We start from the raw sequence: 15,403 nt of genomic DNA on the forward strand, positions 1-15,403 counted from the left end.
TAGATCTGCCCACTTCACAGTGGAAATCTCACAGGACTGAGTCCAGCCACCTGTGAGCATGGACCAAATTACCTGCCACTCAGCTGGCTGGGGGCATGACCAGCAGACAGAGCTCACCCCTGCCTCTACCACAAGGGGGAGACTGAAGGTCAGGCCCTGTTTGGGTCGATTTTCCAACCAAGGGCAGAGGTGGCTTCAGTGGTCTTGGAGAGTCCAGGCAGGCTCAGAATGTATGCCCAGGAACAAGCAAACTGATCAAAAGGAGGCAATGCCGTGAGTCTGCCACTGTGTCTCTCAACGCTCCTCTCTGCGTTACCTGCTTGCACCGGGGAGCCCAACAGAGGGGCAGCCGCTAGCCAAGCACTGAAGCATTTCTGTCACAGAAACGGGTCTGAGATCCCTGCCAGTTACTTGCCCCGGCTGCTTAGTTCTGAGAAAATGATAAAAACCTCAGCCTCCCAGTTCCAGCTCAGAGATCAGATGTTACCTCTCCTCCTTCTCACACCTACATCTTTTTATCTGTCCTCTTCACTGAACTCATTTGCCATACTGTGAACTAATTTTCTGTATAATCTTCTATTGCCTCTATTAGAGGTTGAGCAGTATTAAGATGCTATTATATGCAAAAAGATTTACATACGGCCAATAAGTACGTGAAAAGATGTTCAACATTATCAGTCATCGTGGAAATGCAAATTAATAACCACAATTAGATACCACTGCACACCCATTAGAATAGCTAAACTCTAAAAGAAGGAAACTCCAAAGGCTGGAAGGATGTGGAACTCTATGTATCACCTCACATGGTGGACTCATCCATTCCTGGTGGGAGAATAAAAATGTACAATAACTATGCTGGAAAAATAGGCAAATTCTTAAGAAGTCAAACATACAATTACCACAGATCCCACCCCATTCCACTCCTAGGTATTGCCTAAAAGAAATTAAAATGTGTGTCTACACAAAGACCCACACACATATGTTCATAGCAGATTTAGCTGTATCAGTAATGCCAAAAACTGGAAACAGTATGTCCGTCAATAGGTGACTAGATCAGTAAATGACAGTGTCACTATACAGTCAATGGAATAATACTCAGGAAAAAGAAAAGTAATATTCCACAACCAAATGGATGAATCTCAAAACATCATGCTGAGTGAAATAGATACAAAAGAGGAAGTAGTATTAATTCTATTTATATGAAACTCTGGGGCGGGGGGGAAAGAAATTTAATCTGAAATGACATGAAAGCAAAACAATAATTGACTGGGATCAGGAGTGGTGGGAGATTGACTAGGAAGGAGCACAGGGAACCCTGGGGTTTTGGAAATGTTTATATTGTGATTGTGGTGCTGGTTACATGAGGCTAAACATTTGTCAAAACTCACAGAGCTCTACACACTGAAAATAGGACTGTAAATTACACCTCAATAAAATTAAGGGAAAGGCTGTGTACAAGACTATTATGAACAACCTTAACTTTGAATTTAAATGACACTTTTAAGTTAATAGCATTGAAATCTAACCTAAACTTAAAATAAAAAGAACAAATGTCAAATAAACGTTCAAAGAACACACATGCACCCACATACGTACAAACAGGCCTATGTACACATACACGTGCATGCATGCACAATGATGCTATTATAATGGACTCTGACCTGGTGACCCAGGAATACTTGAAAGCTGCCCTTAAAGAGATGGAACAGATACAAAGGAGGAAAGCAAGACAAATAAATACGGTTTTGTTTTGTTTTTAATCAGCCATGGCTTTGTCTCCAGTCTCCACTGCAGAAGCCTGGGAGGCTAAACTGGAGCATATGGGAGGTTCCATTTGCTGGCCCAGGTGGCCTTGAATGGTATAAAATCAGACAAGTCCCTTCATCCAACTCAACCCCATGTGCTCAAACCCAGAGTCTCCAAATCTACTCTTCAGCTGGTCACAGCCCCAACCAGCACTCAGAAGAAAGGACCCAGAAAGGGGCCGCCACCCATTCAGGTCTATTTCATTCCCTAGGATGGGTGCACTCAACCTCTGGAATCTAGTGCCTGATGATCTGAGGTGGAGCTGACGTGATAATAGTAGAAATAGAGTGCACAATAAATGTAATGCACTTGAATCATCCTGAAAACCTCCTCTCCATTCGTGGAAAAATTGTCTTCCACAAAACCAGTCCCTGGTGCCAAAAAGGTGGGGAGCACTGTCCTGGGACATCACCCACTGGCTCATGCAGCCTATTCCATGTTCAGTACACCCTTACTCTATAATAGGGTGTGCAAACTCAAATACCTATAGGGACCTACCTGTAAGGAAAAGAAATAGGCAGGATGCAGTAGGCCCAGGAACACATGAGTCCTGCTTGAACGGAGCACTGTATTTCAGAGCCAGCCAGAGCTGACAAGTGGGAATGCAGGACCAGTGCTGTCAAGCCTTCAAGAGAAGACCCCAATTCAAACTTTTCTATGAGCAGTCTCAATTTTAAATATTGGCAACATATTTTTAAAATTTTAAACATGGTACAGGCCAGACAAGACCCAAGCTCAAACCAAAGCACTAAAGAGCCATCGGGGGTGATACTGTTCTAGGTGCTACCGTGGTGGTGTCTGAGGGCATATTTCCCACTGGAAGGGTTGGATTTCAACCTCCCAGGCAAGGCACAAATCTTCTTTTTCCAGCAAGCTGTTTTCTAGCCCATCCTTACAACCTCCAGTGAGTGAGGGATGGACAATTTCATTATGGGATGGTGCATTCTCTCCTCTCCCTGCTGCAGCTGGCTCTGACCATTCCTTCAGAACTTAGCCAAGAGTCACCTACTCTAGTAAGTTTCCCCTGATCCCTCACACCTAGGTTATGTGTGAGGTTGGCTATGCCTCATGCAGGCCTCCCTATCCCAATGCCTTCCACGCTGCATTACGTATCTCAAAGTTCCTGAGAGTGGGCACGGGTTGTGAGGGTTCTACACCTAGTAATTAACACACACGCTAGGTCTATCAGCTAGCCTTTTTTTGATTGCAAGTGACAATAATCCATCTGCTTAGCTCAGTATAAAGGAAATATATTCTCCATATAAGCAATCAGGAAGGCATAAGGCTGGATTCAGATAAGACTGGAGCAGGGGTTAACCCAACATCACCACATCTGATCTCATGCCACCTCCCAGCCCCACTGCCCGCTTCACGGTGGCCTGTCTCAATGCCCATGTGGTAGCAAGATGGCAGCCACAGAGAGATGATCCAAGATGTGTAACACACCATTGTTATCACCGCGTATGGATGAGGAAACTGAGATACAAAGATGTTAAGTAACTTACTGTGATCACGTAGCTGTGAAGTGAAGGAGTGAGGAAACAAAGGAAGCAGTCTGTTGCCAGAGCCCAGGCATTGGACACTACAGAATTCTGCCCCTCAAGACGTGCTTTTCTCTTGGTCATTCCAGACGTGGCCTCTTACGGTCTTGGCCTAAGTGACACAATAGCATCCCCTTGCTGCTCCCTATGGCATCAGCAGTATATGATGGTGGGGAGGGAACAGAATGAGCACAGTGGAGAAGAGACTGGGCGACAGCGTGCACAGAGGGTACCAGACCAGACCTCACCCCATGGCTCTCTCCGTGCTCACAGACAGCGAGGTCCTTTGTCCTTCAGTGTGTTTTCTGAGAGGTCCCCCTTGCCCACTGCCTTCCGCAGCCACGTTTGAGATGGACCCTGGGGAAGATGCAACCTCCAAAAGGGAACTCCTCTGCTCATTGAGGAACTGGGGAACCTGAGGACCGCCGTAGATGATGGCATCTTATGCAGGTCTTTGGACAGACTGGATGTTTCTTTTGAAGAGTCATTCTCTTGGGTCCTTAGTAGGCTGTGGGTATTTGCTTCTGGTCTGCTCCATGGTTAGTACCTGAAACCAGAAATCTCGCTAAGGCATAGTCTGTGACTGTATTGCCTGACGAGTTCTCTGCCCATCCTCCAGGCCAGCAGTTTCCTGGCCTCCATCCTGGAGCTCACATCCTTAAGGTCGTGTGAAACAATGGCTTGGGAGTGGGAAAGGATTATTTGGTCCCGGTTTCACCCTTTTTATTGAGTGGGATCTCGTCACTGGAGGTACCAACAAAGAGCCTAGGGGACGAGTGTATTCCCAGGTCCCAATCTGATTTCTGCAGTTTCCCACCTTCCTGTCTTTACTCACATTAATTTTAAATAGGAAATGATAATTTAGCTTTTCAATCCTGCAGGCCTCAATATTTTTGGCTTCTCAGGTATTTGGAGTTCAGGTCATGGGCAGAAAGTAGCTCTCTTAGTCAAGCCTGAGAGGCTTTTTAGTGCTTTTAGTCTTCTGCTTTCAAGCAAGTCAGTTTCAACCCAAGTTTGTCACTTTCTAATAGGAGTTTGCTACCAGTCTCTGCAGTGTAACAAGGACTCCGACCTTTCAGCCCAGGGTACATGCATCCTCACTGCCCTTACACACTCCCAAAACTCAGTGTGGCCTGGAGATGTATACATCCCCACTCTTGGAGCTAACATCAGTTTTGTTTAAAAGTAACAAAAGAAGCACAGCTATCCTCAGTGAAAAGAAATGTGTTGGCGCGTAGGTCTGAAAGTCCAGGGTCTGGCTCCAGGCACAGATGGACTTGGGACCTTAAACAACGTCACCAGGATGTGGTCTCTTGTTTCTTAGATCTGTTCTCATCCACGTATTAGTTTCATCTCAGGTTCCCTGTGGTTAGCAACATGGTTGCCCACAGTTCCAGACCTATAGCTTCACCCATTTGTGTCCAGCAGGTTAGAGTTTTACTTCTCCAACAAACAGAAACCCCGAGGTTCACTATCACTGGACCAGATAGATCACCTGTCCACCTCTGAACTAATTATACAGCCATGGTGATGTAGTGCTCTGATTGGCCAGGCCTGATTGCATGCCTGGACAACCAAGACAACAGAGGTCCATACAACTGATGCTCAGTAAGTATTCACCTTGTGAATGAACAAATGAGGGACTCACCCCTCTGAACAGGAGTGGGAAAGTATTCTGGAAAGAAAGAACACACATTTTTTTCCTCTCCCTTATTCAAGGAAATCTGAGCAGTAAAGGAGTATGTCCTGAGGATCTTTCCACATTAACAGTGAATTCCCAATTGTTGACTTGTGGCAGATTCTTTATGGGTTATTCAGGTCACAGGTTTAAACCTAGGCTAGAGCCCCTGGCACTGTAGGATTCCAAGCAAAACCCAGAGACCAAACTGAGTTACTTTCAAGTTCCCTTCATTCAAAAAGGCTTTGTTGCACTGCTATAGACTGAACTGTGTCCTCCCAAAATTCACATGATGGAGCTTCAGCCCCTGCTGGGACTGTATGTGGATCTATGACCTTTATGGATATAATTAAGGTTAAATGGAATCAAAAGGTTAGGGCCCTGATGCCATAGGACTTGTGTTCTTGTAAGAAGAGAGACTGGAGTTCATAGTCTCCACACACACACACACCGAGGGAAGACCACGTGAGCATACAGCAAGAAGGCAACCATCCACAAGCCAGGATAGCATTCTCACCATGAAGCAAACCCTGCAAGCACCTTGATCTTGGACTTGCTAGCCTGCGGAATTGTGAGAAATACATGTCGGTTGTTGAAGCCACCCCATCCATGGTATTTAGTTAGGGTAGCCTGAGCTGATGCAGTCATCACAGTGTATGTACTCGGGGCATGTGAGTTAAATGACAAATTTCACATCTGTCCAAGCACAGCAGACAGAGGAAAGCAAATCCACTTTTGGCAGGAGTAGGCAGGGAGCGGGGCTGGGGTGGGAGATCAGAAAAAAACCCCAGCATCAGACCTGAGTGCTTGGATGTGCACATCCACACACATGAGTCCAACCCCTCATATAGGCTCTGGGATGATACGACTTGCAGCCTCCGGCCACTGGCATGGGTCCTCGGGACCTGACAGTCCTGGCAGGGCCATCACACTATAGCACTTGATAGAAATGAAAGAGTGTATGGATCGCCTGCAGCTACCTATCAGCCTCTTCCAGCTTTGCTTAGGAGCTGTCCGAGCTTGGGTTCCGTGGAAGCAGATTCTAGGTTCCCAGATTCTTGGGTTCCCTGAGAAAAAGAAGTCTGAGCAGGGTCCTTACTTATTTATTAGGAAAGTGCTACCTGGAGAAACGAATCCGGTAGTGAGCCCGTTTGAACAGGGAAGGAGAGGAAACCAAGGAAGACTGTGATTTCAAGTGAAGTCTCAGCCTCAGCCTGATCACACTGAAACTTCTGGAGTGTCGAAGACACTGAACAGGGTTTTTTTTCCCCCATCTTGAAGCAAAGATACTGGGCTTTTGTATTCCTTGTCCCAGAAGTGGAGGGTGGGGGTGAGCGTGTCACCTCCCGGGCACAGCCAGGTCAGGTGGCTCCAGGAGCCCCCGAGCAATCGTCTGAAGGCTGTCCTCGTGAGCCGTGAGCAGGGAAGCACACACATAGGCTCCTGAGAGGGACACAAGGGGACCCGGGCAGATCCAGGAGGACAGAGCTGTCCATTTAGCTCACAGGCGCAGGCACAGAGGAGCGAGGGCTTCCAGCTCCCAGGGCTACAACTTTGAAGTGCTTCCCTTCAGCTCTGCCACCTCACTCCCTGCCTGGTGTGTGGTCTTTCCTGGGCTCCTTCTTCCCAGGCAGCCCTGGGCTGGAGACCGGAAGACTTGTTGGAAATGGCCCCCTCCCGCACGCCTAGCCCCAGCAACGAGCTGGGTGCACGTCATGCTGATTTCCCCTGAACGCCCACTTCCTCTTCAACAGATGGATTATAGCAGGTTTGCTTTCTGTATCAATCACGTCACAAATCATTAAGCATATTGACACAGAGTGTGGCCGGCGCGTGCTGGGGTGGCTGTTTTTCCACTGCCGAGAGAGAAGGGCCTGCTGCCCTGCTCTCAGTCATCAGGAGCCCCAGCCCCTCCAGGAGCCCAGGGCCAGCGGTCCCACCCTGCTCCTTAGGTCCGTAGGGTCAGCAGGTGATTCATCTGCATCCCTCTAGGGCCCTTCTACAAGCCGCAGCTTTGCACTGCTGGTTGTCAGGAGGCATGGGGGCCTGCCAAAGGGCAGTCAGCTCTGAATTCACCCAAGAGTTGGTTGAGTATATTTTACTCAGGGCCTCAACACACATAGACGGGGCCCTACCCTCAAGGAACCCCAAAGTTCCTCCAAGGTCATCTCTTCCAAACCTTGCCTCTGGGCAGGACCACACATTCTGATGTCATGAAGATCTCAGAACTTCCTAATGCTACCTCATAATTCCCACAAGAAACCTATGCAATTCGTTTTGGTTTTTTTTTTTGGCCATGCTGCATAGCATGAAGGATCTTAATTCCCCAACCAGGAATCGAACTGTGCCCCCTGCAGCAGAAGCATAGAGTCTTAAACACTGGATCACCAGGGAAGTCCGCATGCATTTCATATTTTTATTGGTATCCTATGGGCTTCCCAAGTGGCACAGTGGTAAAGAATCCTCCTGCCAATGCAGGAGACACGGGTTTGATCCCTGGGTCAGGAAGATCCCCTGGAGAAGGAAATGGCAACCCACTCCAGGCAAGTATTCTTGCCTGGAGAATTCCAAGGACAGAGGAGCCTGCCAGACTACAGTCCATGGGGTCGCAAAGAGTTAGACACGACTAAGCATGCACATTACATTACAGTACAGAAGTGCAAGGTCACACAGTTAAGAAATAGCAGGGCTTGTTTCAAATTCCTGTCTGCCTAGCTTAATGGTCAATGACATTAACCATCAAGCTACATTCTTTGCCTTTCAGCTGAGGCTCCCCCTCTGTAATTCTGTTAGACAGTCCTGTGAATAAGTGCTTTCTGACATCTATATTCATTCCCTTGATTTGTAACTGAAACCAACTTCTTCTCTCCCTCACGGAGTCCACCTTTACAATAAGCTTCATTCACTAGTGGACAGAGGTTTGCTCAGCCCACAGAATTTTCCAGATACACTTTTAATGTTGGTTTTAGCACACGTAGGGGAAGAAGGATGGGGAGAGGATTAAGTGGTAGACAGAGTAATGCCCCCTCTTAAAGATGTTCCCCTCCTAGTCTCAAAACTTGTGAATTATTATCTTACAAGGTAAAGGGGACTTGGCGAACATGGTTGAATTAAGGATCTTGATCATCTTGAATTATTTGGGTGGGCTCAATAATAATAAGGGTTATTATAAGGGTTAACAAGGGTCCTAGCAGAGGGAAGCAGTAGTGTGAGGAGACACGCAGAGGTCAGAGAGAGATCTGAAGATGCTCCATTGCTGGCTTTGAAGATGGAGGAAGAGGCCACAAGCTGGGAATGACAGCAGCCTCTTGAAGTCAGAAAAAGCAAGAAAGTGGATTTTCCGGCCTTAGCCTATAGAAGGAGTGCAGCTCTTTACTGCTGAGCAGTATTCCATTGTTTATATGTACCACATCTTCATTATCCATCCATCTGTCGATGGACACGTCGACACACATAGGCTGTTTCCATGTCTTGGCTACTGCTGTAGTGAATAATGCTGCAGTGAACATTGGGGTACAGGCGTCTTTAAATTATGGTTACCTTAGGGTATATGCCTACTAGTGGGATTTCTGGGTCAGGTTTGTGAGTGTGTGCTCAGTTACTCAGTCATGTCCGACTCTTTGTGACCCCATGGACTATGGCTCACCAGGCTCCTCTATCCATGGGATTCTCCAGACAAGAATACTGGAATGGGTTGCCATTTCCTTTTTCAGGGGATCTTCCTGACCCAGGGATCAAACTTGCATCTCCTGAGTCTTGGCATTGGCAGGCAGATTCTTTACCACTGTGCCACCTGGGAAGTCCTTTCTGGGTCATATGATAGTTCTATTTTTAGTTTTTTAAGGAACCTCCGTACTTCTCCATAGTGGTTGTATCAATTTACATTCCCACCAACAGTGCAAAAAGGGTTCCCTTTTCTCCATAACCTCAGTGAAGCCAGTCAGAAGGAGAAAAACAGATATCGTATATTAATGCATGTTTGTGGAATCTAGAAAATCAGTAGACACAGACATAGAGAATGGACATGTGGGCACAAGATGGGGCTGGTGAGGGTGGGATGAACTGGGAGAGTAGCATCGACATATATACACTGCCACGTGCAAAACCCCGGAGAAGGAGATGGCAGCCTATTCCAATATTCTCCCCTGGAAAATCCCATGGACAGAGGAGCCTGGCGGGTTCCATTCCCTGGGGTCACAAAGAGTCACACACAACTGAGCGACCAACACTAACACTATGTGTAAAGCAGATAGCTAATGGGAACCTGCTATAAAGCATAGGGAGCTTAGCTTAGTGCTCTGTGGTGACCTGGTGGGTAACAGGGAGCAGCAAGGAGGTCCAAGAGGGAGGGGATATATTAATGCTTATACATATAGCTGATACCCTTCATCGTACAGTAGAAACAAACACGACATTGTAAAGCAACCCTAGACCAGCTGAAAAAAAAAAGAAGGAATGTACTCTGCTGACACCGTGACTGGAGCCCAGGGAGACTGGTTTTGGCCTTCTGACCTAAGAAACCGTAAGAGAATAAATCTGTCATTTTAAGTCACTCAGCTTGTGGTCATTCACTACAGCATCGAGAGAAAGCGAATGCATGAGGTAAAACAAGGACATTGCCCAAACGCATTTAGAACTCTACTCTGGTGGCAGATTTCCCCAGGATCATAAAATCTGGGTTCTAAAATGAATCCTTAGAGCTCACCCAGCCCCACTTTCTCATTTTATATAGGAATGAATTGTAATAGTGACAATTCCTCTAACCTCAGTGTCTCTGTCTGTAAAATGGGTTTACCGATGGCTTCCTCTCAGGAGTTTGTGAGAAGTAAATACAAGACTATCTGTCACCTAAAGAGCTATGAAAACATAAGCTATTGTCACAAGAGAAAGAAGCCCAAAAGGTTAACATTTCTCAGGGCCACATGTCTAGCTGGCAGGAGAGACAGGCCCCACTTGCAGGCTTAACTAACCCTTAAATGTTCTCTACACTTCCCATTCCATTTCATCAGCCAGCACACAGGTGTTTGTAGATGTAGGAGCCTGAGGCAAAAGAGAGCAGGGAAAGCTCCCCAAAATGTTGCCCCAAGTTCCCTGAGAACCAGCTCCCAGGAGCCCTGACCCCCATCAACTGAGCATGACCTTGCAGTCTTGTGCAACCATGGGGTCCGGCAGCAGGTGTATGCTGTGGTCCACAGGAAGAGTTCTGTCTCTCTCTCACACACACAGGCCACACTCACCTCTTCTGCCAAAACTCAAATAGCTGCCCAACCACCCCTACCTCCTCCTCCAGGAAGCCCTCCCAGAGAAAAAGAGTCACCTCCTCCTGAACCTCACCTTCCCAGACAGGACACTGCCATCCCCTGCAGGAAGGCATGGCAACCCACTCCAGTACTCTTGCCTGGAGAATCCCATGAACAGAGGAGCCTGTTGGGATATAGTCCATGGGGTGCAGAGTCGGACCTGGCTGAAGTGGCTGAGCACGGCACGGCACTTGTTAATAAACATGCTTGTTCTGCTCTGCTGCCTGTTTGCACATCATCCCTCTGTCTCTTGTCTGTTGGGGCTCTGCAAGCAGGCCCTCGGTCCACGGCGCCCCCTTGGTACAGAGCACAGCCAGCACCCTGTGCAAATCAGGATCCACTTGCACAGACCTGAGCGAGGCCTCTTATGTTCTGCCTCTGAGACGCCTCACTGGCCTCACGTTGTCCAGGCCCGTGGGACAATGCGTGAGCATGGCCCCATCACCTTGCCATCCCTCAAGTCCTCCCTCTACTGCCCCCCACTGCTGCCCCTTTCCTGGCCCCTCCCACACGGAGCCTTCCAGCTCTCCCTCCAACCCCTCCCGCCCCCCATGAAGCAGCGGCACTAAAGCCCAAAGCTCTGCATGACCCTCCTGAGCACCTCCCCTGACTCCGCGTGTCTGGGTCTCTGGCTCCTAGAGCAGAATCCCGCTGCTCCTGCAAAAGCCACCACGGGAGAATTGTGCTGTGACTTTCAAAGGAAATTGAAATCCCCTCTTTACTGCTTTCTAAATGAACCTTGTAATTTTCCCCTGTCTACACCATCCCCACGTTCTGTCTTCTGTGTGTGTGTGTGTGTGTGTGTGTGTGTGTGTGTGTGTGTGTGTGTGTGATAGAGAGAGAGAGAGAGAGAGAGAGAACAGCCTGTTGAGCTCGGTGCAGTGTGCAGCCAGGCTGGGCGAGCTCCTCTGGTCCATCAGATGAGGGGCCATCTCCTGGATGGGCTGAGTGTGTGCTCCATGGGAAGGAGCCACAGTCCCACAAAGCAGCCTCTCCCCACCCCCACCTTGGTCCCTCCTGGAAGTGGGTTGACCAAGATTGGGTTCACCAGGGGTTGGGAACTCAGGTCTTGGGGGAAAAGAGGGGCAGCTAGGGGAGGGAGTGGCAGCAAGGAGTTCTGGAACATAACGGGTGTGTGATTAAAGAGTGGGAGGGAGATCTTGGAGGCCAAGAACAGAGGGTGGTAGAAAAAGTTACAGAAGGATCCAGAAGAGGATCACAAGAGTGCAAGAGAAAGAGAAGCCCAGGCCAGGGAAATAGGGGTGATAGACACACTGACTAGGCTGGCAGTATCTGGCTTTCCAGAAACCCCTGATCTCCCCAGGCCTGCTTCTCACCCAAGGTGGGTGGGAAATCAGGGACCCCTTTGTTGTTCACTAGGGGCAGCGAGAGAGCTGATCCAGGCAGGGGCTGAGCCGGGCCATTCCTGTGGTCTCCGATATCCGGGCTGCAAGTTTAAAGAACATGGAGTGGGACTCTGGACGAGACCCCAGAGGGGAAACTGGGACTCAAAGTTGGGGGGAAAAAAAAAGAGGCATCCAGACCCCACATTCTAAAGCAATCAAGAGACTGGGAGAGCCTGCGAGAAGGGGACTCTGGCGCCTCACTCTGGCAAGAGGTGGTCTGTTCAGGTAGCCGTCTCGCTGAGCCCCATGCAGCTACTGGGCAGGGAAAAGCAGATTGGAGACAGCAGGGTGGAGTCCGCATTTCCGCGTGTGAAGTGGCAAGGATGCATGAATTTTCAATGGGTCAAGGAACACTGCGGAAGGTAACGGAAGGTAATACAGCTTAAGCTACCTTGCTGATAACCCCCCAAAGAGAGCAGGCAATCTGCCAGGCAATGGGACCTCTGCTAAGAGGGGCCAAGGGTTTAAAGTAGTTTGGAAAAGTTAGCTGGAAAAGTTAGCTGGAACAGACCATCCACTTTGAAGACAGGACCTCATCATCACGGTGGCATCATCATCCACCCCACTTTCACCCCCACCCCCATGGTCTTCACTCCTGGGGAGGAATAGTAAAGAGCAGATACCTCTCACCCCACCCCAGACCCCAGGGTCACAGGCAGCAAGGAAATGAGTTTCAACCAGACATGAGATTTGGGGGTCTTAAATTTGATACATTTTATAATCAGAAAGAAGTTATAGAATCTACCTAAGACATTGTCAAGGGACAGAAAAGGGAGATTCAACAGAGTATGGTTGAAAACATTGACTCAAGAAAATTTTTTAAGTAAATATTTCATGTTTGTGTTGAACTGAATTGAGCCTCAACAAACCAAGTACACAAGGGACAGACTCCTTTAGCTGAAGAATGCATGTGTGTGGGAGGGGGAGTATATGTGAGGAGACATACAGAGTAGTAAATAAAGAACCCAGAATCCCTGGGAAATCCTAACAGTGGGGCCAAGCCCCCCAGATAAGAGAACCAAGGGGCTATTCAGAAGCTAAGACTGTTCAGTGATTCAACCAGATGCCCAGACACAGCAGAGCTTTGTGGTCAGGATTCACATCTTAACTCTACCACTAACTGACTGTGTGAGCTTGGGAAAGCCATTAAACCTCTATGCACCTCAGTTTCTTCATCTGTCAAATGGGAGCGTAGCACCTAGTTGTGAGGATTCCCTCCATCTCTGTGGCTTTGTGACTCTCAGAACACTTGCCTCTCCCTCTGATTTCCCCCCATCACTTGCTCACATCCTTATCCTCTGACTGGCCTTTTGTCTACCTGCCAGCCTCTTCTTCTCATCGGTAGTGGGGGCGTCTGACCCCTGCAGGCCCAGAACATACATCAGGACCTCTTCCTCTCTGTGTAGGCTTTAGTTTCTGCTTCCAGGTTGTGATGCTTCCAGAATTTCCCAGTTCAGCTTCTTGAGAACAAGAATCTGATTGGCTCAGCCCTCCCAGTTTGGGCAGAGTCTTTTTAAGTCTGCCATCTATAAGCCACTCAAATAGCTGTGGCCAGGGAGGGAGGAGTCATGTGATATACAACCTGGCCACCTACGGCTGCCCCTTGAGCAGGGGCTACGAAAGTGGATAGGGGGGAGCCAGGCAGGTCCCATGATTGGCACACCTTACACAAACAGGGAGATTCATTTGCTGTCTCAAGGCTATAGAGTTGATAAACAAAGGTCTAGAAAGGAGATTAGGGATAATCTATCAATAATAATCTGTCAAATCCCATCTATGTACTCAGGACAATGTTGTGTGACCAATAGGTGGGGCAATGCGGGGAAAGGAAGAAAAAAAGTCAAGTCGCTCAGTTGTGTCCAACTTTTTGTGACCCCATGGACTGTAGCCTACAAGGTTCTCCCATCCATGGAATTTCCCAGGCAAGAGTACTGGAGTGGATTGCCCTTTCCTTCTCCAGAGGATCTTCCCTGACCCAGGGATTGAACCCAGGTCTCCAGCATTGCAATCAGATGATTTTACCATCTGAGCCACCAGGGAAGCAGGGAAAAGAGGAAGCAGGTAAAACCTGGTCCCTGTCCTCTGATGAGGAGGTAGATCAGTTCAGACACAAACCCTGTGTGGTGGACATCCCAGGAGCTGCCTGAGTCACGGTGGGGACCCAGGGTGGCCCCCTCCATCCCCTACACAGCAGCTCACACTTCCCCGAGTCCAGGTCCCTGCATGGACCTCAGATCCTTGCTCAGTGCCCTTCATCATCCCTCCAGCAGATGACCTTCCGCCACGAGCCAGGTGTTCTGCCAGGACTACCTTCTGAGCATCCCTCACATCCCAGGATGCCTTGAGAGTCACTTTGCTCTGGGAAGAAGCTTTTCCTGGCCCCCCTAACAGCCGCTCAATCCGTTGGGTCCCTTGGGGCCCACCTTTGTGTCTTAGTTGGCTTATTTACATATCAGTCTAACAGAGTTCCTTGAAGCAAAGATCTTGGCTCATTCATCTCTATATTCTGGCCCCTTATGGTTTGGGGAAAAAAAAAAAAAAACTTTGTAAAATGAATGATTGACTAAATAAAGGGTGAAGTTGTCTGGGAGAGCTTCACTGAAGATACGGAGCTTGAAGAGGGGAAAGACTTGAGCACGTTAAAGTAGGAAAGGGAAGATGCTCAAAGGGGACATAAGGGCAAAGATAGGGGGATGAGAATGAGAGGTGTGAGCAGGGACAAGGGGGTTCTGTGAACAATGAGACCCCTGACCCGATGAGAGGGCCAGGGTCCAGGGAGAACAGAGGAGAGTCATGCCCCCCTAACACCCCGCCTTCCGTTCCCTGACCTGCACACCCCCTCTTCCTCCGTCTGCCCCCTCTTCCATCTGCCACTTGGCTCCTGCCTCTCCCACCCCACATCCTTCCTGAGGCTGCTGTCTTGATCCCTCTGAGGGTTCCTGAAGGGGAGCTGATCATGTTGGTCCAGGTCAGAACTGATTCTGGGAGGTTTTTCGAGGCAGCCTGAGCTCTACTTGCTGGAGCAAGCTCACGGGTTGATGGGCTGTCCTTCTCTAGACAGCAATGGGATGGCCCTGGCCAGGAATCCCACTGGGAAACTGTCTCCTTACCTTGTCTTTCCAAGTTCAGGGGAGGCTGGAAGTCCTGTCCTGGTCCCTGCTCCTCCTGAGACCTCCAGGGTCATTCTGGAATCTTCTTTGATGCCAGTAGGGGGTGAGGGAGTTTACTGCATTGAAAGCCTCTTTACTCCAGATCAGGCAAAGCGATTCTCACCACTGGCCTCAAAGAAGAGAAGCCTAGAACTTCATGGGGATTTTGTGAACCCCTCCACAACCTCCCACTTTCTTCTTGGGAGATATTTCACCATGTTTTGCCATATTTCTCAGTTCTCAGATGAACTCTTCTGCCCCAGCCACGCAAGTAGGGACACACTGAAGTAAGAGCGGGGAATACACACATTGACTGAGGTCAGACTAATGCTGCAGGCCTAACAGCATCATCTAGCCCATCTAACCCATCAGTAGGAGGTCTGAATGGCCTCAGGTCACCCCTCTGACCTTGGAGGTTGTCACAAAGGAAGTCCTGGGATTTCAGAGGTTTGAAGAAAGCTTGTCTCCCCTGGCATTCCCAACTCACTGCCCATCCCCTGCTGCCTTCCTGGGCCTCGGCTAC

The 15,403-nt window shown here is 48.8% G+C and overlaps 1 long non-coding RNA gene across 1 annotated transcript in view; it reads right to left on the reverse strand.

Annotated features, from left to right (window-relative positions):
* LOC145525451 (uncharacterized) overlaps positions 1-15,403 on the reverse strand; it is a 45,545-nt gene that overhangs the window by 8,801 nt on the left and 21,341 nt on the right. The window contains exon 2 of the long non-coding RNA XR_014068214.1: positions 3,312-3,894. This is a non-coding gene — a long non-coding RNA (uncharacterized LOC145525451). The remainder of the gene's footprint in view (positions 1-3,311; positions 3,895-15,403) is intronic.

The sequence above is a fragment of the Giraffa tippelskirchi genome, chromosome 11 (assembly GCF_054371585.1).
Source record: "Giraffa tippelskirchi isolate mGirTip1 chromosome 11, T2T-mGirTip1v1.2.pri, whole genome shotgun sequence".
Taxonomy (NCBI): Eukaryota; Metazoa; Chordata; class Mammalia; order Artiodactyla; family Giraffidae; genus Giraffa; species Giraffa tippelskirchi.